We start from the raw sequence: 25,529 nt of genomic DNA on the forward strand, positions 1-25,529 counted from the left end.
CATATTCTTACTTTTGTTGTATTTCCAGGAGTAGGGTTGAAATGGGTAAAACTCCACTAACGATCATGAGCAGACAAGTGATCCGCTGTGGCGACCCCTAACCGGAAGAAGCCGAAAGAAGAAGGGTTGAAATGGGTCGTTTGTGGAGCAGTCCACTTTTCTGATCTACAAACATTAAATAAATAATAAAATCCGTCTATATGCATTGCTTCTCTCTGTGCATCATTTTGCTATCGTTAGATATTCGTATAGCTGCTCAATCAACAACTTTAACTACAGTATACAACATGAAGCGTTGCTTAGTAACATTAGCCTCACCCATCACCATGGAGATTCCTTTCTAAATTCAGCACCAAGCCAAAATCTAATAGTGACTACGGTTTACATCTTTGCAGTACCAGTTTACCGGACGTGACGTAATTGATATGGCAACCAGGTGACGCTTTCCCAATGTCTGAACGAGAAGGGAAGTATTTGGTTAGAAAGCAATTTTCGAAGAGATAATGCATTCTTACAGTTGAAACTTTGTTACGAAAAAAAAAAACGCTGGGTAAAGTTATTCACATAGGTGCTGATTTTTTTTTTACCGTGATATTCATAAAAAGCTTTGGAAAATGTGTGAGTAAGCACTCTGGAGATGAAAATTTACACTAGTTACCACTAAGAATTAAATTTATTGTAAGTGTATTTGCATAAATGGTTATTTTATATGTTAATAGTTTTGTGTGAGGCGATGTAATGTCTGGTTATTCAATCAGTTAACAAACTGTCCTAATATTGCAGTGTAATTCCGTTTTGTCTTCTTGTAGCGGATTTACAGGGATTATCTTTTGTGCTCAGTGATATGGAGGTATACTCGATCTGTATAGAAATGAATTAAATGATTGTGACTAAGCATCTTGGGCTTTCTTACTTGGATGGTTATACCCTAGATAAATATTTTGAATTTGTTTAGCGGGAGTTTCTCCAATTCTAACAGATTAGTCTTTAATTGGTGTTAACTAAAAAAAGTGTAAAATATCTGGAGTGTTATGTTTTGGTTTCAGAGTACCAGTACTTCACGCACACTTACTTCCATAATATTTGAAAGAGTAAATTGTTTGTAGGATTTAAGATAGGGTAGACATACTTTGTCAGTATTGGGTAGCTTACAAAATGTACAAATTTCAGCCAGCCATCACTTTTCCTTAATAAAAAATGAAAGAAGAATGCTCAAGTTATTTACCCTATTTATGTTTTGCAGAATATTTTAATACCAAGAATGTATATGTGTGTGTGTGTGCATTTTTCCAGTAATTTGCATCTTCCCATTCCCAAAACAGTTTGCGTATTCAGTTGGTGTCCTAGAGATGCATTTTCTCTGTTTTCCGTACACCTTTGTGGTTTCTGAATATGATGTAAAGGGTCTTTAAAGATGTGCTGTGAAATTAACCTTTAATAATTTAATTAATATTATTGTGTGTGTAACTTTGTGTAACTTTCTCTGGACGTTAGCTGTGTTGCAAGATTAATGTTGTTAAATGTTCTGTAATCTAAATGATTAGACAATACAGTCTTGACATAAACTATTTATATTTTTATGTCTTATTTCTCTGTATGGGTAGAGACATGCTTACTTTTAATACCACAACATTAAACATTTTTTCTGTTTAATGTCTATTAAGCTGGTGGAGATAAGTAAGTGGCTAGAAAATGAATGCAAAACAGTGGAAAATAACGAATTAGTTTATCACAGTATCTGGTTTAAAAAGTGTGTATTTGTAAGCAAAACGTTCACCTGTCTTCATTTTTCTTGGTGTAAAATGAATGTTTAGCAGATTCACTCAATGTCTGTATCCAGCTGGTGGATAGTGTGTATGTGTAGCATGTGCAGTAGTAGAGTATGTGGTGAAAATCTGCTTTTAGGTTCATGGTTTCATAGGCTCATAACTTCGGCTGGGGTGTCTTCTGTGTGGAGTGTGCATGTCCTCCCTGCGGTCATGTGGGTTGTCTCCGGGAGCTCCGTTTTCCTCCCACACCCCAACATGCTGCAAGTGGAGTGGACACGCTAAAATTGGCCCTAGGCATGAGTGTGTGTGTGCTTTCCATGGAAGACTGGGCGCCGGGCTGAAAACTTGACACCGTAAAACTCCACTGCCAATCGTGAGCAGACAAGGTGATCCTCTGTGGTGACCCCTAACCGGGAAAAGCCGAAAGAGAGAGAGTTTCATAGGCACATAGATGAATATTGGGCAGTCAGTCTGCAGACCATTACAAGTCTAGACCTTTTTTGTTTTTGTTTTCAGAAGTTCTCTCCTACCTCAAGCATGGCAAGACAAAATACACTAGGGAAGATTTTGAAGATGCCCATTCAGTATAATCTGATTTTTGCATTGAAGGTGGCAAGGGTGTTAAATTGCTTGACATGTAGTGGAAGTATGTTCCAGGAATGAGGAATATGTTAAGATAGGAATGTCTTATTTGTCTGTTGTTGAAGTTGTAGTTCCTTTTAACTAGGTATATGAGGTACTGTTTGTTCATGCAGGGATATAACTTCCAGTGAATTATCTGTATTCAAAGAAAAACATACCAGTTTTGTCAGTGTACCTCTCTATTTAATTTGTTAACAGGTTAGTCCTTCTGAGCTATGGCTGTTTTACAGAGGATAGCTCTGGTGCATGCTTTGAGGAGGCACATAGATGTTAATGAACAGCTCTGTCGAGTAATTTATGCATACTTTCCTAAACCTAAATGAATACAGTGTATACAGTTTAAACAGTGTAAATGTGCAGTGAAAGCAGTACAAATCGTACAACAATATAAGTAAAATAGTCCAGAGTCATTATGAGTGGCAGATAAAGCATAACCATGTACCTTGTTTCAGTTTTGTGAGACGTACATTAAAAATGTAAAATATTGATGATAAATCTTACAGGTGCTCTTGATAATATGGGGATGATTGAAAAAAAAATAGTACTCTCAGTAGGGGTGGCAGTGTGGTTAGATAATTGAAGTACATTTGCAGAGGGAGTTTAGGGGATGAAGGAGTACAGTACAAAAGCAGTCAATGTAAACTTAAGTAAATCTGAATGTGTGGAGTTGGATAAAAAGTGTTCAACATTACTGTTGTTCAAAGAACTATGCAAACTAAGATTTTCTTTTTTCTTGCCCCTCACTAACTGTGCTAACTCACTTTTCCCAGTATAACCTCTGCTACACCTGCCAGTTTGGTCTCCTGACTGTATCTGTTGCCAAAGGAAGCTTTTTTATCAGCTGCTTAATGGGCCAGGATTAACATAGACAACCAGAACCATCATCGCTTGGCTTTTGAAGCTATGGGAATGGCTTTTAGCTGTGTCTTTAAAAGGAAGTTGTGTACATTTACCTTGAACCTCAGCTGCATGCACAGTGCCATGTGCGGTGTAGGCAAGTATTCAACTGTTTATCCTGTTAAGTGTACTCACTCTAGTCTAAGGTGACAACATTTTTTCAGTCCATTTCCTTTACTTGAGAGATCAAAACCCAGTGCACATCAGTGAGTACTTCATACCTCGTTCAGCAAGGTTGGGAGCAGGCTGTAAAGCTGCTTGGTCTCACAATTTTTCTTCTGGTACCTTTAGCTCCTGGGTCACTTTTACCCCCACACCACTGGCACTAGTTGAAGGGATCAAAACCTGTTCCCTGGGTACAAGAAGCAGCTAATTAACAGCTCGTTGATAACTGCTAGACGGATTTCCTTAATCTTTGCAGAAGTTTGGGGTGTAAGTGTGTGAAGCAGCATTCTAGTAAAATTGTAATTGTGAGAAGAGAAATTAGTTTTTGGCACCATTACAAAAATATTTTTGGCTGCTTTGGTGGGATGTGATGGCTTCAAATCACTGAGAGGCGAGAACTAGTAAAGCAAATACAAGTCTGTACAGAGCAGTTAGTTGCATTGATAACATTTCTGCAGATATTTTGAAGTTGCTAGTAACATCAGTGTTAAAATAAGCACGTTTCACAGATCCACATTATATAAACCTGTACTTCTAAATATTGTATTCATGTTCTTCACATTTATGAGGGTGAGAGAGAAAATAGTATATACAGAAATACATATATTTTTATGTACAGTTTTTATAAATTTTATTTTATAGTGCTGTAGCAGTTTGGTTATGTATAAGCTTTCCTTTTCTTTTGCATATTCCATCATTCCCTTTTGCCTTCCTTTGATTTCTTCCCCTTTTCTCTTTTCAGTGGTATTTGTATGGCCTCGAATATTTTGAAGGAGAGTGAACTCTTTTACAGAGAGACAAGCTGTCTGCAGGTGCAAGCAATTAATCATCACGGTTATGAACATTCTTTGCTGAGGGAAATGTAACATTTAAAGGTACAATGACAAGCAGTTCAGTAAAAAGTAAAGTTTGAAATTATAGCAAATGAATTGGATATAGTAATCTCCCCATCAGCCTTAATAGTTTAATGCATTTACTAGAACAGTGCATAATTAGTTTTATTTAAAGGCAGACAGTGCTTTTTCCCGTCTTAAGGCTACACTATAATTTTTCTGAAAGGATACAAACTGTTTTTCACATCTGGGAAGGAAATGGAGATAAGATAAGAACAGACAGCAGTCAGTGTAAGTGGAAACCCAGGCTGCACACACATGCACTTTAGTATGAGTGACCCTAATTTTAAATTAGATTATGCCTAAAGGGGCAGTTGTCCCTATCTGGAGGGTTGAACTTCATTTGTTAAAAAAGTGTATAGTTTTGTCTGTTTTTTTCTAATTTTATAGGGAGTGGAGTGTTCTGAAATTTTTATTTACTTTTGTTTTTGTTTGAGAGTTGTCATTTAAAACAAAAAGTCTTGAGAAATGTGATATAGGTTCAAATGCTGATGAGAAGAAACAACTGCATACAGGATCAGCCTGCCAAACATTAGTGTATGAATGTTAGACAAAAGTTGGAAATGCCCGTTTAAAAAATTTTGTATAGTAAGTAGGGAACCACAGCTTTTATCATAGTGGCTAGTCTCTTTATAGTACCTTGGAATGTAAATGGCTTTTCAGATACAGACCAAAAGGAAATAGTACTGAATTAAATGTAAGAAATGCACAGTGCAAATAGCAATACCGTAGGAGCACATTTGGAAAGAAATGAGCATGTGAATTTGACAAAGAAAGGATTTCAAAACTGATATTTAGCAGAATATCGGGGACAAAGGAAACTGGGAGTAATAATAGTAACTCCAATAATGAAAAGAGAAAAAAAAAAGACAGTAATGGTAGATTTGTGGTAGTAAGAGGCTATTGGCGAGTGAAGAGGATTATGCTGGCATGTATTTATATTCCACCAAAAACTGCTATTAGGGATCTTAAAGGACCACTACGGGCAAACAATGAAAAATGTATATTTTTTATCTTGCCATAATTTACTGCACTTCCTAAAGCTGCCTGCAGCAGAATAAGTGCCCATTCCTAATTTTATTTTTTTTACTCTTGTCTGCCCTCATGGGGGCAGACATTATGACTCCTTTGGAAAGCTAAATCTGTCTCAATGCACAGACTGTGAGAACAAATAGCCCTACCATTTGTTGTCGGACTAGACTTCCATTCACTTAGAATGGACCACCTGGAAAAAAAATGCCAAGTTTGAGAGTCTGCAGCTCGTGTCATTGACTGGTATGTGCTGAGTTTTACAAATGTTGTTCCTATTGATGTACTACACAGTCTGTGAAAGAAACTTGCAAAAGTGTCAACAAATTACTGAGATAAAAAAGACTTTTCACAAGGAGCAGTTTTGCAAGTTTCAATTCCTGGCCAAGTTACTCCTCCCATCTCCCCTCCTTCAGTGGGCTACAGTCTCACATTTCCAGCTTGGGTAGATTCAACTATTTTGTCAGCTTTGCATGACAATAGACATCAAAAAAATCACAGCCTGGTGTGCCACTAAAACTGTTCCTTTATTTACTATACTGTTATAACTTGATATTACTTGTGAACCTCTGCTATCTCTGTAAAAAACAAAAACAAAAAAAAAAATCTTGCTTTTTTCCCACTTTTCTGAGAGTTAAAAAAGTTCAGTTACAGGCTTGCTGTTCCTGAACTGTTTGAAAGTTTCTGTGAGGCCATTTTTGCTTGGGCTGAAGGAGGGTCTCTCTGTTCATCAGTGGCAGTGACTAACATTGAGCAGCTTCCCTGCCCCCCGTAGAGGTGGTTACTGACTTGAAACTGTAGTTTTATTTTCCCTTTTGGGTCTATTCCTGCTTCTTTCCAGCCCCTGCCATCAAGCACGCTTTAACGTGCTTTAGCGCGGAGTTGCCACTAGAGCAGCATCGGGCAGCGCCGGTTAAACAAGGTTAAACTCTTTCTGGCTCCAGAAAGTCTGTTCTTCAATTTTTCCCTTAGAACTGCTCTGTTAGGAACCTAAACAGTTTACACCTACACTAAAAAGTGCAGCACTTGTTCCAAATAGCTTTTCTTCTCAAAAAGCTCAGCACTTGTCTTATAAGCATTCTCTTTGCAGGTCAAGCACTCCTATATTATACAAATCTCTCACTAGCAAAACCCCCCAGGAGTGCCCACTTCCTGCTAAGCCCACTACTTTTCTGTCTCATACCAACTCATAATCCTTTCTAGCATGTCGAAGGGTCAGATGCTGGCGTCCTCTCCTGCCCATTTGGTGAATCTGGGAATTCTGAGACAATGTTACAATTGCCTCATGTACACGGACAACCATCTCCTCCTCCCATGTAACACTAACACTTGTGAGAGATGCAGCTATTTAGCCAGACTGGAGGCTGAGCTCTCTCAACTCAGGACTGGCAAGACCAGGCAGGAGGAGAAGGCAACTACACACACCACAATACCAGTCTCACATAACTCAACCACACCACTGAATCAAACACATAAACACACTAAGACATACTCGGAGGCTCTGAGTAAAATTTACCTAAACAGCAGAGGCCTCCAAAGCAGACACCCAAGCAACTGCAAACTCAATACACCACACAAACAACACATAAACAACAAAATCAGTGTGCAAAGCAGTCACTGCCCTTAAGGCCAAATACAACACCAAACATACTTGTCATAGGTGACTCCATAGTCAGACACACTGGCGTCCCGCTCACCAGACTGAGTAAGGAGAAGGTCACAGTAAGCTGCCTGTCGGGCGCTAGAATCCGCCACATAACACAAGCACTCAGGTCTCTCAACAGCAGGTACAAGTACGACTCAGTCATTGTCCACGCTGGTGTCAACGACCTGAGATGTACCTCCTTGGACTACATGAAAAGAGACATTGAGGAGCTCTCTGATTATGTAGCCCAGGCAGGTATGACCCTGACCTTGAGCAGTATCCTACCTTCACCTAGAATGATGCCACAATACAGTGATAAGATGATCAGCTTTAATAATTGGCTTAAATTCTGGTGTCATTCAAAGGGGATCAATGTCTGTCTGCCTGGGATGACATGCTGGACAAGCCACACTGCTTCGCAAGGGACGGCTTGCACCTGTCACCCTAGGCTTCGGATATTGGCAAAGGCTCTTGCCACCCCATAGTGCCTTTTTAGGCAAGGCTCAAATTCTAAACCTACCACCCTAGAACACAAAAAGTAAAAAACTAAGGGTAATGCTGCTCAATGCCAGAAGTCTCAATCTCAAGATGCACGCACTCGAGGCCCTTCTCAGTATGGAGAACATCGATGTCTGTGCTGTGACAGAAACCTGGTTCAAGGCTCCTGAGAGCACCCCAGCACTAGCAGGTTTCACCTCATATCATGCGTTCCGGCCCCAAAATCCGGACAACACCAAGAAAGGAGGGGTGTCCATATTCATAAAGGACACCCACACCTCAAGGTTGGTGGCAACGCACGATGCATCGGAGACCATCCAGGTGCAATTAACCATAGGCAAGACTGCTCTGCAATTTGTAGCATGTTACAGGCCACCCTCTCAAACTCAGGAACCTCACATGGCCTTCCTGAAAACAATGGAGGGATAAATGTATCTCCAAACACCATCATACTAGGTGACTTCAACTACCCTAATATAGACTGGGAACACTACTCAAGCCCAAACACTCTAGCCCAAAGGTTCCTGGAGTTCATAAACTCAAATGCCATGGAACAACTAGTCACCATCCCCACAAGAGGAGAAAACATACTTGATCTCATCATCACGAACATGGGATCCCAATGTTCAACACCGGAAGTATACCCCTCACTGGTGAGATCAGATCATAAACTAATCTCGCTGGAGGTCCTCATCCCGCCCCCACCTGAAACAAAAAGACCACAGTGAAAAACTTCTCAAAAGCCGACTTCACACTTCTAAAAACTAGTGTGGTCTCCTTTAAGGCCCCTGAGCCAGTGGTAAACATTACTCAAACTGCTGAATCACTTACAAATGCCTTCTACCAGCACCTACAGGACTGCATGGATCAGGCAATCCCAAACAAAACTAAGACTCTTTGTACCAAAGGCAAGCGTCCAGTCTGGTGGACCCCAGCCATAAACAAGCTCTACAACAAAAGGAGGAAGCTACTACAAGATAGAGCAAAATCCTTGAAAGGTAAGACACCCTTGATCATTATAAGTAAAAACTAAGAGCTCTCATAAAATCATCCAAGGCAAATTTTGAGAGAAAAATCGCCAAGGATTCAAAAGACAATCATAAGGCCTTCTTTAGCTATGTTAGAAACCTAGGAGGAAACTCCCAGATATGCTCAGAATTAGTTCAAAATTATGTGAAGATTACTGAACCTACACACATTGCCAACATACTGGCTGACAGGTTCAGTGCAAACTTCTCCCCCCCCCAAAAGGAGAGATATCTATACCAGAGGATTGTAGCCCCCCAAACATCTCCAACGCCCAGGTGAGAACTGCTCTCTCCAAAGCAAAAAACACAGCATCCATGGGACCGGATGGTGTTCCCGGCTGTGTGCTCCATGAACTCAATGAGGAATTAAACCCGCAGTTAGGACAACTGTTTAATCTTAGCCTCACCTCAGGATACGTACCCAAGGAGTGGCGCACGGCGACTGTGGTCCCACTTCACAAGGGCGGTGCCTCCACCGACCCTGGAAATTACCGTCCCATTAGCTTGACAAGCCTTATCTGCAAAGCCATGGAGAGGATCATAATGGAACTCATAAATAAAGACATAGGGAACTTGCAGACTTTGGATCCAACCCAGTTTGGCTTTGTCAAAGGCAGATCATGCCTTTTAAACTTGGTTGACTTTTTCGAGACAGTCACCAAGGCCATTGATGAGGGAAAGGCAGTCCATACAGCCTACCTTGACCTGGCAAAGGCCTTCGACACAATACCCCACTCAGGTATCATCAAAAACTCATCAGCTTGAATGTAAACCCATACATCACAAGATGGGTTGCAAACTGGCTAAGTGACAGAACCCACAGGGTCAGAGTTGCTGGAGCCATGTCAGACTCAAAGCCTGTCACAAGTGGTGTCCCACAGGGCTCAGTCCTGGGTCCACTCTTGTTCGGCATCTACTTTTCTGAAGTACAAGCAAACACAGGAGGGTTATGGCTGACAAAGTTTGCAGATGACTGCAAACTGGGCGCCATAGTCGAAAACACATCTGACACAGATATCCTTCAGAAGGGCCTCACAGAAATGGATAACTGGTGCCAGAGCCATGGCCTAAAGTTAAATGCCAAGAAATGCATAGTCATACCCTTCGGGAAAAACAAGGTTACCCCTAGCTACCATATAGGTGGCAATCCACTGAGCACAGAAGAAGTCATCAGGGATCTGGGGACCCAGGTTGACAGTAGCCTTTCATTTGACACTCATGTTGCTAAAGTAGTTAGGAAAACCTTCTACATTGCCCACCTGATCATGAAGGGATTCATATCTAGATCAAGGAGGTCATCGCCCCTGTACTCATCACTCATTAGACCTATGATTGAGTACAATGCCCCATTCGGAATGTATCTGACCAGACACCTGCAGCAGCTGGAAAGGCCCCAAAAGTTCCTCACCAAAAGGATAAAGGGTCTCAAAAATATGTCTTATGCTGCCCGACTGAAAGAACTCCAGCTCTATTCAGTCTCATACCGCTTGCTCAGAGGTGACCTGTGCCTGACATATAAGGCCATGTCAAACCCTGATTTGATGAATATGCTTCACCTCAAAAATCTAGATCCCTCAGAACCACAAGGGCGGAGACTTAAACCTTGACACGGTTATTAATAGAACATGCTGGAGGGACAGATTCATCACCCAGAGACTCCCTATGCTGTGGAACAAAATCCCGGTACATGTGAGGCAGAGCACATCGCTGGCCTTGTTCAAGAGGAATCTTGACCAATGGATGGGGGATCGCAGATATACCCCAGGGATTACTTCAGTGTCACTGCTTGACAGAGGCACAGCAAAATAATAGGCATAGTTTTATTCAAACTAAAGGGGTGGCGAAAGCCAAATAACTATGGGCTAGGCTTATAAATGCCCTTGGGCAGATAGCCTAGTATGAACCTATATGTCTCTTCACTTCTGAATAGCATTTCCCCAGGAATAAAAAAAAGCACACACATCAGTCCAGAGTTTGGGCCAATCTATCCATTTCTTATTGTGCACAGTAAAACATTTAGTTTATAATGCATTCTGGCTGCTGACATGGTTATCTTTACATAGTTCTCTTATAGCATAACCTGAACTTATGGTATTCAATGCCAAGCTTTACAACAGTTCTCAGTTTCTTAACAATGACCTCCCAAGCCTCTGATTTGACCCAGTACTTTGTCAATATACTGTAAATATATAGATTAATACAAATATTTGTGCACATATGACACTTACAATAATACACACATACCATCATTAAAACAAGATAAATGCAATACAAATCATATCAATATAGTTATGATTTCTAGTTTGACCCTGTTTGTCTATGGAAACTTCTTTTTGAATTTATGTTCAAGCAGTTGTATATTTGTTGTATGTTATCTTGTTTAATTATTTCTTAATATTCTAACCACTGTGTATGCTGCATCAATTGTAAAACTCTGATTTTACTCCTTTTATATTTTCTGTGCTCTTTGTACAAAATAGCTATGTTTGTATAATTTATTTTTATTATTTTTTATAATTGTTTACTATGTATCTGGAGCTTTTCTCCCCCAGCCTCCGCTGAAAACAGTCATCTTGTGTCCATTTGGACTAACCTGGTAAACAAATGGAAAATAAATAAATAAAATATACTAAGAAAATCAATCAATATACCAAAAAAATCCAAAACTCAAGAAAAAAAACACAGAAGGAAGGAAAATGTTTCCTTGATGCTGTCATGAAAATCCCACTCACTTATTCAGATATTATGGGCAAACATATATATATATATTATAACATATATAATATATTAGGCAAAACAACGTACCCAACACACTAGTCATAGGTGACTCTATAGTCACTGATGTCCCACTTACCAGGCTAAACAAGGAGAAGGTTACTGTCAGCTGCCTGTCGGGTGCCAGGATCTGCCACATAACACATGCACTCAGGTCACTCCACAACCAAGTACAAATATGACTCTGTCATTGTCCATGTTGGTGTGAATGACTTGAGACATGCCTCCCTGGACTATGTGAAAAGAGACATGGAAGAGCTCCCCGATCTTGTAGCCCAGGGAGGTATGACCCTAGCCCTGAGTAGCATTCTGCCATCGCCCAGAACCAGAATGATACTGCAGTACAAGGACAAAATGATTGACTTCAACAGTTGGCTAAGCTTCTGGTGTCATTCTAAGGAGATCCAGTATCTGTCTGCCTGGGATGACATGGTTGACAGACCATGATGCTTTGCCAGAGATGACCTGCACCTGGCGCCCATGGGATTCTGGATACTGGCTAAGGATGTTGCCGCCCCTATAGTGCCTTTTTTGGCAAGTTTCAAATGTAACAGGAACAGGCAAGCAAAAACTGAGGGTAATGCTACTCAATGCTATAAGTCTAAATCTCAAAATGCATTCACTCAAGGCACTCCTTAAAATGGAGAACATTGATACATGTGCAGTGACTGAGACCTGGTTCAAGGCTCCAAAGAGCACCCCTGCACTACCAGGCTATAACTCATACCACACTTTTCGGCCACGTAACCTGGACCGGAACACCAAAGGTGGAGGTGTGCCCATATTCATTAAGGATATCCACACCTGCAGGCTAGTTGCTCAGCATAATGCATCCGAGGTTATCCAAGTGCAACTAACTCTGGGCAAAACTGCAATCCAAATTGTAGCGTGCTACAGATCCCCCATCATGCCCCAGGATTCCCACTCTTTTCTTGATATACTGGAAAATATTAGGGTTCAAACACCCTAATAATGGGCAATTTCAACTACTCTGCCATTAACTGGGAAAACTACTCTTGTACCAACTCCTTCGCTCAACGCTTTCTGGAATTCATAAATTCCAGTGCCCTGGATCAACTTATCCACACCCCACCAAGGGCAACAATATCCTAGACCTAGTCATTACCAGCATGAATGACCGGTGTTCCACACCCGAAGTCAACTCCTTGTTGGTCAGATCTGACCATAAGCTAATCACCCTAGATATCCACATCCCGACCCCACCCCACGTTAAGGAAACAACGGTAAAAAATTTCTCCATAGCCAACTTCATGCTTCTTAAGATAGAAGTGGCGAACTTCATGATACCCATGCAGACGGCCAATACAGTTACGACTGCTGAATCCTACACAAATGCACTCTATAAGCACTTACATGAGTGCCTGGATTGTGCTATCCCAAACAGAACCAATAAGCTATCCTCCAGAAAAAGGAAGCCAATCTGGTGGTCCTCTGCCATAAACAAACTGTACAACAAAAGGAAGAAACTGTTGCAAAAGAGAGTAAAATCCCATGAGTGATGGAGCTCCCTGCTCAGCCTCAGTAAGATGCTGAGATCCCTTATAAGAGCATCCAAAGCTAGCTATGAAAATAAAATCGTCACTGATTCTAAGGACAACCAGAAAGCATTCTATACCTATGTCAAGAATCTCAATGGCAACACCCAGATCTGCTCTGAGTTGCAGCACAACTGCATGAAAATTACAGAACCAACTGATATTGCCAACATTCTGGCAGATAGGTTCAGTGCTAACTTTACCACCCTCTCACACCCTAAAGGGCTCATATCTATACAGGAAGAATGCAGAGTCCCTGCATGAAAATTACAGAACCAACTGATATTGCCAACATTCTGGCAGATGGGTTCAGTGCTAACTTTACCACCCTCTCACACCCTAAAGGGCCCATATCTATACAGGAAGAATGCAGAGTCCCTGTAATCACAAGTACACAGGTAAAAGCTGCACTCAATAAACCCAAAAACACAGCATCCATGGGACTGGACAACATCCCAGGCTGCGTTTTACACAAACTTCAGAATGAAGTGGCTCCCCACCTAAGCACCATGTTCAGTCATAGCCTCACATCAGGCTTTGTGCCCACTGAATGGCGCACAGCAACAGTTATCGCACACCACAAAGGTGGAGCCACCACTGATCCTGGGAAGTATTGTCCTATTAGCCTGATAAGCTTGGTCTGCAAGGCCATGGAACATATAGGTTCGTAGGTAGGTACGAGGCTATCAGCCCTGGGGCCTATACAATCCTAGCCAAAAAGGTACCCTGGCTTTTACCACCCAAGAAAATTATTTTCCTGTGCCTCTGTCGAGCAGAGCCACAGAGGTGATCCCCGGGGTGAATTTCCTATTTCCCATCCAATCATCAAGATTTTTCTTGAATAGTGCTAATGAAGAGCTTTGTTTGATATAGATAGGTAGTTTATTCCAGAGTATGGGAAGTCTCTGGGACAGGAATCTATCCCTCCGGCATGTTCTGTTTATTTTGGTGGCAAGGTTTAGGTCCCTAGAGCATGTAGCTCAGAGGGATGGGATTGGGATTTCTTTAAGTGGAGCATGTCCAAAAGCTCTGGGTTTGACATAACTTTGTATGTTAGGCAGAGATCACCTCTGAGTAAGCGATATGCGATGGAGTAAAGCTGGAGTTTTTTGAGACTGTCTGCGTAGGGCATCTGTTTGAGGTGGGTAATCCTCTTTGTGAGGTATTTCTGTGGCCTTTCCAGTTGTTGTAGATGTCTTGTGAGGTACATACCAAAAGGGGCGTTGTACTCTATAATGGGTCTAATGAGTAATGAGTAGAGGGAAACAATGACCTCTTTTTTTCTGGATGAGAAACCTTTTGTGATGAAGTGTGCTACGTAGAAGGATTTCCTGACTACTGTGGTGATGTGATTATCAAAGGAGAGAATACTGTCCACCTGTGTCCCAAGGTCTCTTATCACACTTTTGGTGTTAAGTATACTACCGCCTATTTTATAGTTCATGGGTACAGAATTTTTACCAAAGGGGATGACAGTGCACTTTTTGGCATTGAGCTTGAGGCCATGGCTTACCAGGCATCTGTCTCAGTGAGGCCCTTTTGTAGGATGTCCACATCATTAGGAGTTTCGATTATGGCTCCTAGTTTGCAGTCATCTGTGAACTTTATTAGCCAAAGACCTTCTGTGTTAGCCTGTACTTCAGAGAAATAGATACCAAACAAGAGAGAGCCCAGGACCGAACCCTGTGGTACTCCACTTGTCCCTGGTCTGAAGTCGGATTTGGAGTCTTGCTACTTTCACAGTGTGGGTTCGGTCAGTGAGCCAGTTGCCAACCCATCTTGTGACCATAGGGATTTATACCTAGTTTAGTGAGTTTATCTATAATTGCAGAGTTGGGGTGGTGTTGAAAGCCTTGGCAAGATCTAGATAGGCTGTGTGAACCACCTTACTCTTGTCTATGGCTTTGGTGACTGCTTCAAAGAAGTCTATTGGGTTTATGAGACATGATCTGCCTTTTACAAACCTGAACTGGGTGGAGTCCAGAGTTTGGAGATTACCAATGTCTTTGTTTATAAGTTACATGATGGTACGTTCCATGGCCTTGCAGACCAGGCTTGTCAGGCTAATGGGGTGGTAGTTCCTGGGGTCCATGGTGGCTCCCCCCTTGTGGAGTGTGATAACCATAGCTGTGCACCATTCAGCAGGCACAAAACCTGAGGTGAGGCTATGATTGAAAAAAAATAAGCAGCCTCTGCAAGGCTTGAACCCAGGACCCTGCGCACCATAGCCAAAGTGATTTACCACTAAGCCCTGTCAGATATCATCATGGAACTCATAAACAAAGACATTGGTAATCTCCAAACTCTGGACCCCACCCAACCCACGCAGTTCGAGTTTGTGAAAGGCAGATCATGCATCCTGAACATAATCGACTTTTCTGATGCAGTCGATGAGGCTAAGGTGGTTCACATAGCCTATCTTGACCTCGCCAAGGCTTTTTACACCATCCCCCATTCTGGAATTATAGCTGAACACACTAAACTAGGTATAAAACCCTACGTCACAAGATGGGTTGCCAACTGACTCAATGACAGAACCCACACTGTAAAAGTTGCAGACTCCAAATCTGACATCAAATTAGTGACAAGTGGAGTACCACAGGGTTCAGTCCTTGGACCTCTCCTGTCTACTTCTCTGAAGTACAGGCTAACACAGAAGGCCTCTGGCTAACGAAGTTCGCAGATGACTGCAAACTAGGAGCCATAGTAGAGTCCCCAAATGATGTGGACATCCTACAGAAGGGCCTCACTGAGACAGATGCCTGGTGCTAGAGCCATGGCCTCAAGCTCGATGCCAAAAAGTGCATTGTCATCCCCTTTGGTAAAAACTCCGTATCCGTGAGCTACCACATAGGTGGTAGTCTACTTAGCACTGAATGTGTGATGAGACTTTGGGACCCAGGTGGACAGTAGTCTCTCTTTTGAGATTCACATCGCCACAGTAGTCAGGGAAGTCCTTCTACATGGCACACCTCGTCACAAAAGGGTTCTCATCCAGGAAAAAAAGAGGTCATTGTTTCCCTTCACTTGACACTCATTAGACCCATTATAGAGTACAACGGCCCTTTTGGAATGTACCTCACAAGACATTTGCAGCAGCTGGAAAGGCTGCAAAAGTACCTCACAAAGAGGATTACTGGTGTCAAACAGATGCCCTACACTGACCGTCTAAAAAAACTCCAGCTTTACTCTGTAGCATATCGCCTCCTCCGAGGTGATTTCTGCCTAACATATAAGGCTATGTCAAACCCAGAGCTGTTGGACATGCTACACCTAAAGAAATCCCAATCCCTCTGAGCTACACACTCTATGGGACCTACACCTTGTCACCACAATAAACAGGACATGCTGGAGAGAGAGATTCATGTCCCAGAGACCTCCCATACTCTGGAACATATATGTCGAGCAAAATTCCTCATTAGCACTTTTCAAGAAAAATCTTTGAGTGGATGTGAGATAGGAAAATATACCTCGGGAATCACTTCTGTGGCTGTGCTCGACAGTGGCACAGGCGAATAACTTTCTTGGCTGGCATAAGCCAGGGAAACTTGTTGGCTAGGCTTACTTAGGCCCTTAGGCTGATAGTCTAATAATAGGTTCATAGGTAGGTACTAGGCTAAATACAATATTATGTAGCACTGAAATGTGCTGACATAAGGGTGACAGTTCATTATTTACCCATAAAGCAAATGTCAGAGTAGAATAGTTCAAATAGTGGATAAAAAGGAGGATGGGGAAGAGAAGAAAGAGTGAGAAAAAGTATTTGTTAGAAGTAATAATTAGGGTAGATATGGGAGGCAGGAGAAAAAAATGAGTAAAAGCAACATAAAAGTAAGAGAAACGAAACCAAGAAAAAGAAGAAATAACATTGACAAGATTTACTGTTAATTTACACTTCGACTCTTGTGGTTTGTCTATCCTGTCATTTTCTGACTTTGCCAGTTTTACAGTTTTCGTGTGGTTTGTCGTTTTAAGATTTACTGTGTGTGTGTGTGTGTGTGTGTGTGTGTGTGTGTGTGTGTGTGTGTGTGTGTTGTAAAAGAACTATAAAGCAAATCTGCACTGATACCTGCTTGATGCCCTGCTGAGAGGGACACTTGTGCAAGTGCAGTGGACTGGCTCCAGTAGGAAGGGATGGCAGCATAACTCTCAACATTATAGAACAAGAAATCTGGACAAGGCCATAAATAATAGGGGACAAAGGCCCAAAAATGGGACAATTTATAAATATTGCACTTACAAACTTAGAAAGTTGATAAACAGGTTTTGCATTAGAGTGAATTTTCTTAAGGATATGAAGTCTGAAAATCAAGTGCCTGTCAACTTTCTGACTTCAGTGTTCAATGATTTGCCAGTGATTTGACAGAAAACTGCAATTTTATGAAAAACGGACAAAAAATCTGGACTTTCTGCAAAAATCTGTACTGTTGAGAGATATGGATGGGAGTCTTGAACCAACACCCATCAATCATTTTCATTTGTTTGCCAAAGCCATTACAGCAGTGTTTTGCAGAGAGGTGGGAAAAGCCTTAAATTTTACTGGTATGTTGTGTGGGTGTGGGTAGCTGTGTTTGTGGAAAGTGGAGTTGTGCCTTTGTAAGTGTGGTGCGAATGTTATGGATTATGAAATGGAGAGATTGAGTAAAATTGTGCTCAGTGAAGTCCCTAGCAATTTCATCACTGCTTGATTCAGACATATAAATTCTCTTGTGTTTGTCAGTACTATGTTTGTGTGCATTGTTTTGGAGTGTAGTTTCACTGCTACAGCTGCTGCTACTCTCTCAATACAAGTATCTGCTTTGGAAGTTTTCTCCAGGAGTCTGTTGCTGAGGGGATGAGAGACATGCTACAGGTATACAACTAAGACAAACTAGATAAAGCAATAGTAAGACAAAGTACTACGTCACATCAGCGGCTTGGGAGGTCATTGTTAAGAAACTGAGAACTGTTGTAAAATTTATCATTAAATACCATAAGTTCTGGTTATACTATAAGAGAATAACTATGTAAAGATAACCATGTCAGCAGCCAAAATGCATTATAAGTTGAATATTTTACTGTGCACATTTTAAATGGAAAGACTGGCCTAAACGCTGGACTGATGCGCTTGCTTTTTTTTTTTTTTTTTTTTTTTTTTTTTTTTATTCCTGGGAAATGCTATTCAGAAATGAAGAGGCATAGAGACATACAAGGGAACAGATTTAGTGGCACACCAGGCTGTGATTTTTTTTTTTTTTTTTTTAATGTCTATTGTCATGCAAAGCTGACTAAATAGTTGAATCTATTAAAGCTGGAAATGTGAGACTGTAGCCCACTGAAGGAGGGGAGATGGGAGGAGTAACCTGGCCAGGAACTGAAACTTGCAAAACTGCTCCTTGTGAAAAGTCTTTTTTATCTCAGTAATTTGTTGACACTTTTGCAAGTTTCTTTCAGAGAATGTGTAGTACATCAGTAGGAACAACATTTGTAAAACTCGGCGCATACCAGTCAATGACACATGAGCTGCAGACTCTCAAACTTGGCAGTTTTTTCAGGTGTTCCATTCTAAGTGAATGGAAGTCTAGTCTGACAACAAATGGTAGGGCTATTTGTTCTCAGTCTGTGCATTATGGGACAGATTTAGTTTTCCAAAGGAATCACGATGTCTGCCCCCATGAGGGCAGACGAGTAAAAACAAAATAAAATTAGGAATGAGTACTTATTTTGCTGCAGGCAGCTTTGGGAGGTGTAGTAAATCATGGCAAGATAAAAAAATATATGTTTTCTTCATCATTTGCCCATAGTGGTCCTTTAAGAACATTTTGGGAGAAATAATCAGTTTTCAGCAGGGAATATTACTTACAGGTGTGGACTAGAACTTGATTTGCAGCAGTGAGGATGTATCGAGGAACCTAGAATGGAAATTATAACGAGAGTGTAGGTTTCTGAAGAAATTTCTAAAGATATTTGGTATAGAAGACATGATTTCAGTAGTGGGAATTCAGACAGAATTTACATATTATTCCCCAAGGTACAGTAACTTGGGCTAGATGGATATATATTGTACTTCACAGGAACATTTGCATTTAATTGAAAGCTTTGACACACATCCAATGACCATTTCGGATCATGCACCAATAAAAATTTGGGGAACTACATGCTTAAAATAAAGAAGTTTAAGGAGTGGGTACTGGAAATTATTCAAGACTTAGTAAGGAAGATGGAAATTTCTTCAGAAGGAATAGCTAGTGAGTGGGGTAAAATGAAAGTGGAGTTTAAAACTAGGGTAGAAATAAAAGAGAAACAGAATTGGTTAAACATTTATAGGAATTATTTAGTGGGGCTGACAAAGTTTAAAGTATTGCAAAATCTCATAGTAAAAAAGAAAGGAACAACTGAGGAATGCTAAATGGAAAATAAGGGGATATTTGGATAATGTGCATGAGTTCAGAAAAGAAAGATTGATGCCAAGCAACTATTTTTTTGATAATAGCTCTAGGGCACAAAAATTTTTAGGCAGGAACTTAAGCAACAGAAAGTAGAAAGGGTTATCTCCGCACTTGGAGAGTTCATGATGAAAAATAACCAGAGTTATACAGATTTACTGGAGATATTATGGAAATTTTATGAAAATGTATATAAAGCAGAGACATGTGGAAACCAAGAAAGAGCACAAATGGAAATATTTCTGGACTACTTAATTAAGCCAAGACTAGAGGAAGATGAGGCTTAAAAACTCCAAGTTAAGATAGGAAGAGATGAGGTAAAATGGTGGGAAGTCTCCAAGAACAGGTGGTTTTCCTTTGGAAGTTAGGAGGGAACTAGGAAGCAGAAATCCAAACTGAAGACAAACTGGCCACAAAACCAACACAAATGCAGCAGAATAGATCACAGCTGATTTGTAAACCAACACAAAGGCAGCAGGATAAATCCAAAAACAGCTTTATTCCAAAAAGATATTAGATTAATGCTTTCATGCTAATATTTTAAAATGTCATCAGCTAAAATAGCTTTTCTTAGCCAAAGCTTTATATATAAAGTTCAAACACAAAACAGTCACATGACAGCCGAGCCCTTCATAAAGCTTATATTTAAAGGGACAAGTTCTCTAAAACACAGCGTTATAACAAATGCATTTTCTAAAAGCATATTGTAACAGCATTGTAAACCTATATGCACACATACATAGTAATTCCATCCAAAAACATAAAAATATGTCTTGTAAAATAGTTTACATCCTGTCATCTTATTTTTGTATAGTATTCCTTATGTCACCTGTATTGTTCTGTATGTGGAGCTTTCCTCCCCAGGCCTCCACTGAAAATGGGTTCTGTAGACCCAGTCAGACCACCCCGGTAAACAAATGTCAAATAAATGAATAATATGTATATGCGTATATATAAATAGATGTGAAAAAACTGTATCTACATAATGTTTTTAGTAAGCAGGCAGTTGGGATTTGTTCATTTTAAACCTGGTAAACTTCCGGCATTCAAATGGAGCTGCCAATACAGCTCCCACTTTTCAAGTAATGGGGAACAAGACCCCCATCCCCCACCACTGGGGTCACTTTTTCAAGTATACTGAACTTAAACTAGCATCCGGAGAATTCTTGCACGTTTTCAAAGTGCACTACTTTCTTTAGTTTTCTTGATGTCATATAGATGTTCATACACCATTTCCTTCAATTTCCTTTCAGTTTTGCCTATGTAGAACCCCAGACACCTTTGGCAGAGAGCAATATAAACTGCACCTATGGTATCACAATTAAAGTTTCCTGCTACTTTGAATCTATATGAATTAATAGAAAAATGTTCATCCTGAAATATATGTTTGCAATATGATCATCTTTCACATTTCCCCATATATGCCCTTTTAGTGTCATTAATCACCTTTGAGAAGTCAAGTATATCTCTTTTGTGAACCACAATCGATTTCTCACAAATCTTGGATATAGACTGTATGTCTTTCTTCAGTATGGACTGATTCTTTTCAAGAACCCATATTATAAATTTACTGTCGGTACTATATATGGTAATGAAATTATTTGTATAGCCTTTGTTACTGTTTCTATTTAAACTTCCATTATTATTAATAGGGCTATTCTCCTGTGTCAGGAGAATATTTTCACCACAGTGGGAATGTAAAATGGGAATAAAATGACCACTGTCTCTTTTATTCATGACATCGTATATCAGGTTATCTATAAAATAGCTAGGGTACCCTCTAGTAGAAAGCATTTCCTTAAGATGTAAACATTTATTCCAAAATTCTTCCTGAAGTGTGATCATTCAGGAAGTTCTCATGAACTGCCCTTTAACCACTGCCTTTTTCTGTGTAGTGGGGTGTGCACTTGCATAGTGAAGGAAGTCATTAGAGTAGGTGGCTTTTCTAAAAATACCAGATGTAAGTTTGTCATTCATCATATCTTTACTTAACCATATATCTAAATATGCTATGCTGTCATCATTGGTTTCATGGGTACATTGTAGAAAATTAGTTGTAGAATTAATATATTCTATAAACAATGGTCTCTTCTCTTTATCGTCCCATACAACAAAGATGTCATCCAGGTATTTGGTAAATAGTTTACATGAGGTCATGAAACTGTTATTAAACAGAAATCTTCTTTCACCACATAATCATTGTAATGTTGGCAAAAAGGACCCCACAGGCAGAGCCCATTGCTACACCCTTATTTTGCAGATAATACTGCCTTTGATTCTTTCTTGCAGAAGCCCTTTCTGGAATAGAAAATCAACAAACCATTCTAGTCCAACAGTATATGGGATGACTGTATAAGGTCCTTTACATCAGTAGTGATAAAAGTGTAACTTCCTGTAACTCTAACTCATTAATCAGTTGTAAAAAATGCTACGAGTTGGCTTTATTTTCAGATATTATTTTGTACTTGATAATCCCAGATAAGGACATTAGTCTTGTAGGACATTTTGAGACTTTTCAAGTCTTTAAAGAGTATAGAATTAATGAAGATAAAGTGGAGGCTATAGTCATAAATTAAACCTACTCATGACTTGGTTCATCAATACCTGTATTTATGGCAACATGATAAGATGAAGTGTTTAGGAGTATAGATTAAAATGCTTCTGTTATTGCAGCTAAAGATATATATGGGAGGAGACTAAACAAAAGTTAATACAAAAACTGAGAAAATTGAAGCTCTTATTTATGGATATGGATAGTAAGATTCAAACAGTGAAATTGTCTTTAGTCGCTTTAGTTTTATATACCAATCGGGCAAATTTTTTTTATCAACCATAGGAAAAAATGTGGGCAATAATTAATAAAGAGTTGAAAGAATTTATCTTGGAGTAAAAGAGGGTAAGAGTAAAGGGTATATGTTGACCTCCCAATAGAACAAGATGGTTTAGGATTACTTGATTTGAAGGAATATTTAGAGCTACTTAAGGTTCATGTACATAACACAAGCAGAAAGTTATAATTCAAAGTGAAAAGGGATGATGAAGCAGGAGGGAGTTCAAGAAATAAGGCGAGAATCGGGTTTTGGATGCAAATCCTTAAGGAGAATAATAATCACTATACAGAATATTATAATCATAAAGTTGCAGAAAATATTCTAAGAACTAAGCCAATATGTGAATGGCGAAAGGAAATTTTGCCAGTAGGGGTGACTGCAAGCAAGGGTACAGAAAATAGGCAAGAGGAGACTGGAATGTACTGGAGAAATCTGTCAAAGGAATGAAGGCATTGGAAGCAAATAAATAGAGAGGGAAAAGAAATGGAGTGGGATGGGGCTGAGAAGTTTGGACTGCATTTCGGAGACTACCTTTCCTGTTAGGGACTAATATCAGAGTATAGATAAAAAGAAAGAGACAAGGGGAGTTGTAAGAGAAAGACCTGATTTAGTATTTTTTTTTTTTGCCGAATCTTGAATAGAAGCTGCCTTTTAAAAAGGGGATAATTACTAGGGCATACAAAATATTGCATGTTAAGTATAAAAATCAATCAGAGGAGGCAAGAAAAGATTGGAAAGAGAGACTGGAAAAGCAGTTTACATGGGAACAATGATAATCGTATTTATGACTCTCAAGTGAGCATCAAAATTGAGAAGGTTTAGGATTGTTGCTTGGAAGTGTTTGCATAGGTCTTTTTCTACCCCAAGCAGACTTCAAGGAATTTTACCACATGTCGTATAGCAAATATTGGAGGTGTGATGGCGAAGGAGGAGGTAATTGGGAACATGTTTTTGGGAGTATAATGAATTTGCAGAATTAAAATAAAAAAAAAAAAAAGTTACCTACAGAGTACTCTCAGTATTATTGGGGAAGCAAATGGTTGTAACTAAAGAAATGATTCTTTCGAGCTGGGGAACAGGATCTGAATTGCTTAGACATAATAAGGCCTTACTAAGTTTAATTCTGTTGGCTGCCAAAAAAGCAATTATTAGATGATGGAAATTGAATCTAAATAAACTGTATTACAAGTATTGAATATTGTAAAAGAGATAAAAGAACTATCTTTAGAAAAGGGAAGGAGCAAATCGCATAGAAGTAAATGGAATTTGTGGGAAAATACATGAAATTTGTGGGAAAATACATGAAGACTAATGCTCAGGAGGAGTGAGGTTTAAGGGAAGAACTGAATGATTTATGAAATGTTGGACAAAGATAGTTCTTATAAAGAAAGAGAACATGTAATGAACAATGTTTTATAAATGTAAAAATATTAATATGGTGTGTTTCTTTTCTATTAATGTATGTGCACCTATGTTGTAAAGAGATATTTTAATAAAGGTGTTTAAAAGAAAAAAATATTTATTTATATGCAAATACTATGCTAGGTGAGAATAAAATCCCGCACCTTATGGCTGTGAGGTAAACACTATAACCATTATACCAACCCTTAAATACCTGAGGTGAGGGGATTTGAATCGTGTACTCCTGACAGAAGAAGCCCCTGCATTAGCCCATTGAACTGATTTTTTTTTTTTCTTTTGGGTGAAAAATTGCTGATTCTTGTATCATTTTTACATGTGTGTTTTAATTTAGAAAAGATCTTTAATGAATTTGTAAGCCTTGGAGAGTTGTGCATTTGAACTGATGTTTGTAGTTTCTTGTAGTTAATAAAGAAGCAATGTTTGGTGACTCTAAATTTAGTGTAGAGTCAGAAAAGATGACTTTTATATTTAGCAACATTTACCTTTTTGACATATTATGTGGACTAGCAGTTTTTTTTGTTTCTCTGTAGTGTTTCTCTAGTTTATTGGGAACTGATTCCAGGTGGCAGGGAGTTGCTTGTTGAGAATATTGTGTGTGTGTGTGTGTGTGTGTGTGTGTGTGTGTGTGTGCGTGCGCGCTTGTTGAGAATATAGTGTGTGTGTTGTATACTGAAAGAGCATAACTTCTTGTTAAGTGAATTGAGGTTGTGTAGACTGCAGTTCAGAAGAGTAGTTTGATATTTTTACTCCCACAACTTGTGCATTAAACACTTCAATTTGAAGCACTGGAAGTAATCTGATTGATAAATGTGCATGATCAGATTTAGACATTCAAGTGTAATGTTAACTGGGGAGTGTTTATACAAAAACTGCAAGTATTGCATGTGGCATTTAGGTGCAACCATGGTAGCTCTAAACAAGTAGCATTTATGTATGTATATTTGAATGTACATTTTTATTTTATTTAAATTTTAACTGGGTAAGTGAACTGGTTTTATGACTCTCTTCAACCACTAACCTTGCTATATGCAATGACGCATAGAAAACACAAAATGGAGAAGGTTGATAAGATAAACATATGAAGTATGCAGTTTTGCACTTTTACGCAAAAATAATGCAAGATATGATACTAGTACAGCAAGAAAGTTGAGTCTCATACATGGAAACATTTTGGTTTTATGCATGTTTGCTACCCTTTTGACTGAAGATCTGATGGAACTTAACAGTCAAGATTTTATGAACTGGAGCTGTAAGCATACTGTAACATGTAGGAACATCTGAAGGGTATTTATCCAACATACTTGACAAACAAATGAGTATAGCACATTGTTAGTTGTCTAACCTATCTATTAACTTGTAGAGAAAAATGGCACATTGTTAGCTGTCTAACCTGTCTATTAACTTGTAGAGAAAAATGGCACATAGTTAGCTGTCTAACATGTCTATTAACTTGTAGAGAAAAATGGCACATTGTTAGCTGTCTAACCTGTCTATTAACTTGTAGAGAAAAATGGCACATTGTTAGCTGTCTAACCTGTCTATTAACTTGTAGAGAAAAATGGCACATTGTTAGCTGTCTAACCTGTCTATTAACTTGTAGAGAAAAATGGCACATTGTTAGTTGTCTAACCTGTCTATTAACTTGTAGAGAAAAATGGCACATTGTTAGTTGTCTAACCTGTCTATTAACTTGTAGAGAAAAATGGCACATTGTTAGTTGTCTAACCTGTCTATTAACTTGTAGAGAAAAATGGCACTCAAGGACAGTTTTTTGCACATTTAGAAACCACACACAGAGTTGTTTGTTGTGACAGTTTATAAGTTGGCTTATCCGAGTATGCCATTTCACAAACTGAAGACGTTATAACTAAGTGTAGGAGGTGTGTTAGAAGAAAGTACTATATTGATTAGGTGACGAGCTGTATCCAGTTTTTAAAGCATTAACTCTGGAGCA

The 25,529-nt window shown here is 39.4% G+C and overlaps 1 protein-coding gene across 1 annotated transcript in view; it reads left to right on the forward strand.

The window, feature by feature from the left end:
- The first annotated feature begins 393 nt into the window (after positions 1-393).
- Positions 394-25,529, forward strand: part of BBS2 (Bardet-Biedl syndrome 2) — a 1,992,563-nt gene continuing 1,967,427 nt past the window's right edge. Inside the window, exon 1 of the mRNA XM_044079541.1 lies at positions 394-678. The gene's annotated coding sequence lies outside the window, so the exon portion shown is untranslated. The remainder of the gene's footprint in view (positions 679-25,529) is intronic.

This window comes from Protopterus annectens, chromosome 8.part0 (genome assembly GCF_019279795.1).
Source record: "Protopterus annectens isolate FY-2018-M chromosome 8.part0, PAN1.0, whole genome shotgun sequence".
NCBI classification, from domain to species: domain Eukaryota; kingdom Metazoa; phylum Chordata; order Ceratodontiformes; family Protopteridae; genus Protopterus; species Protopterus annectens.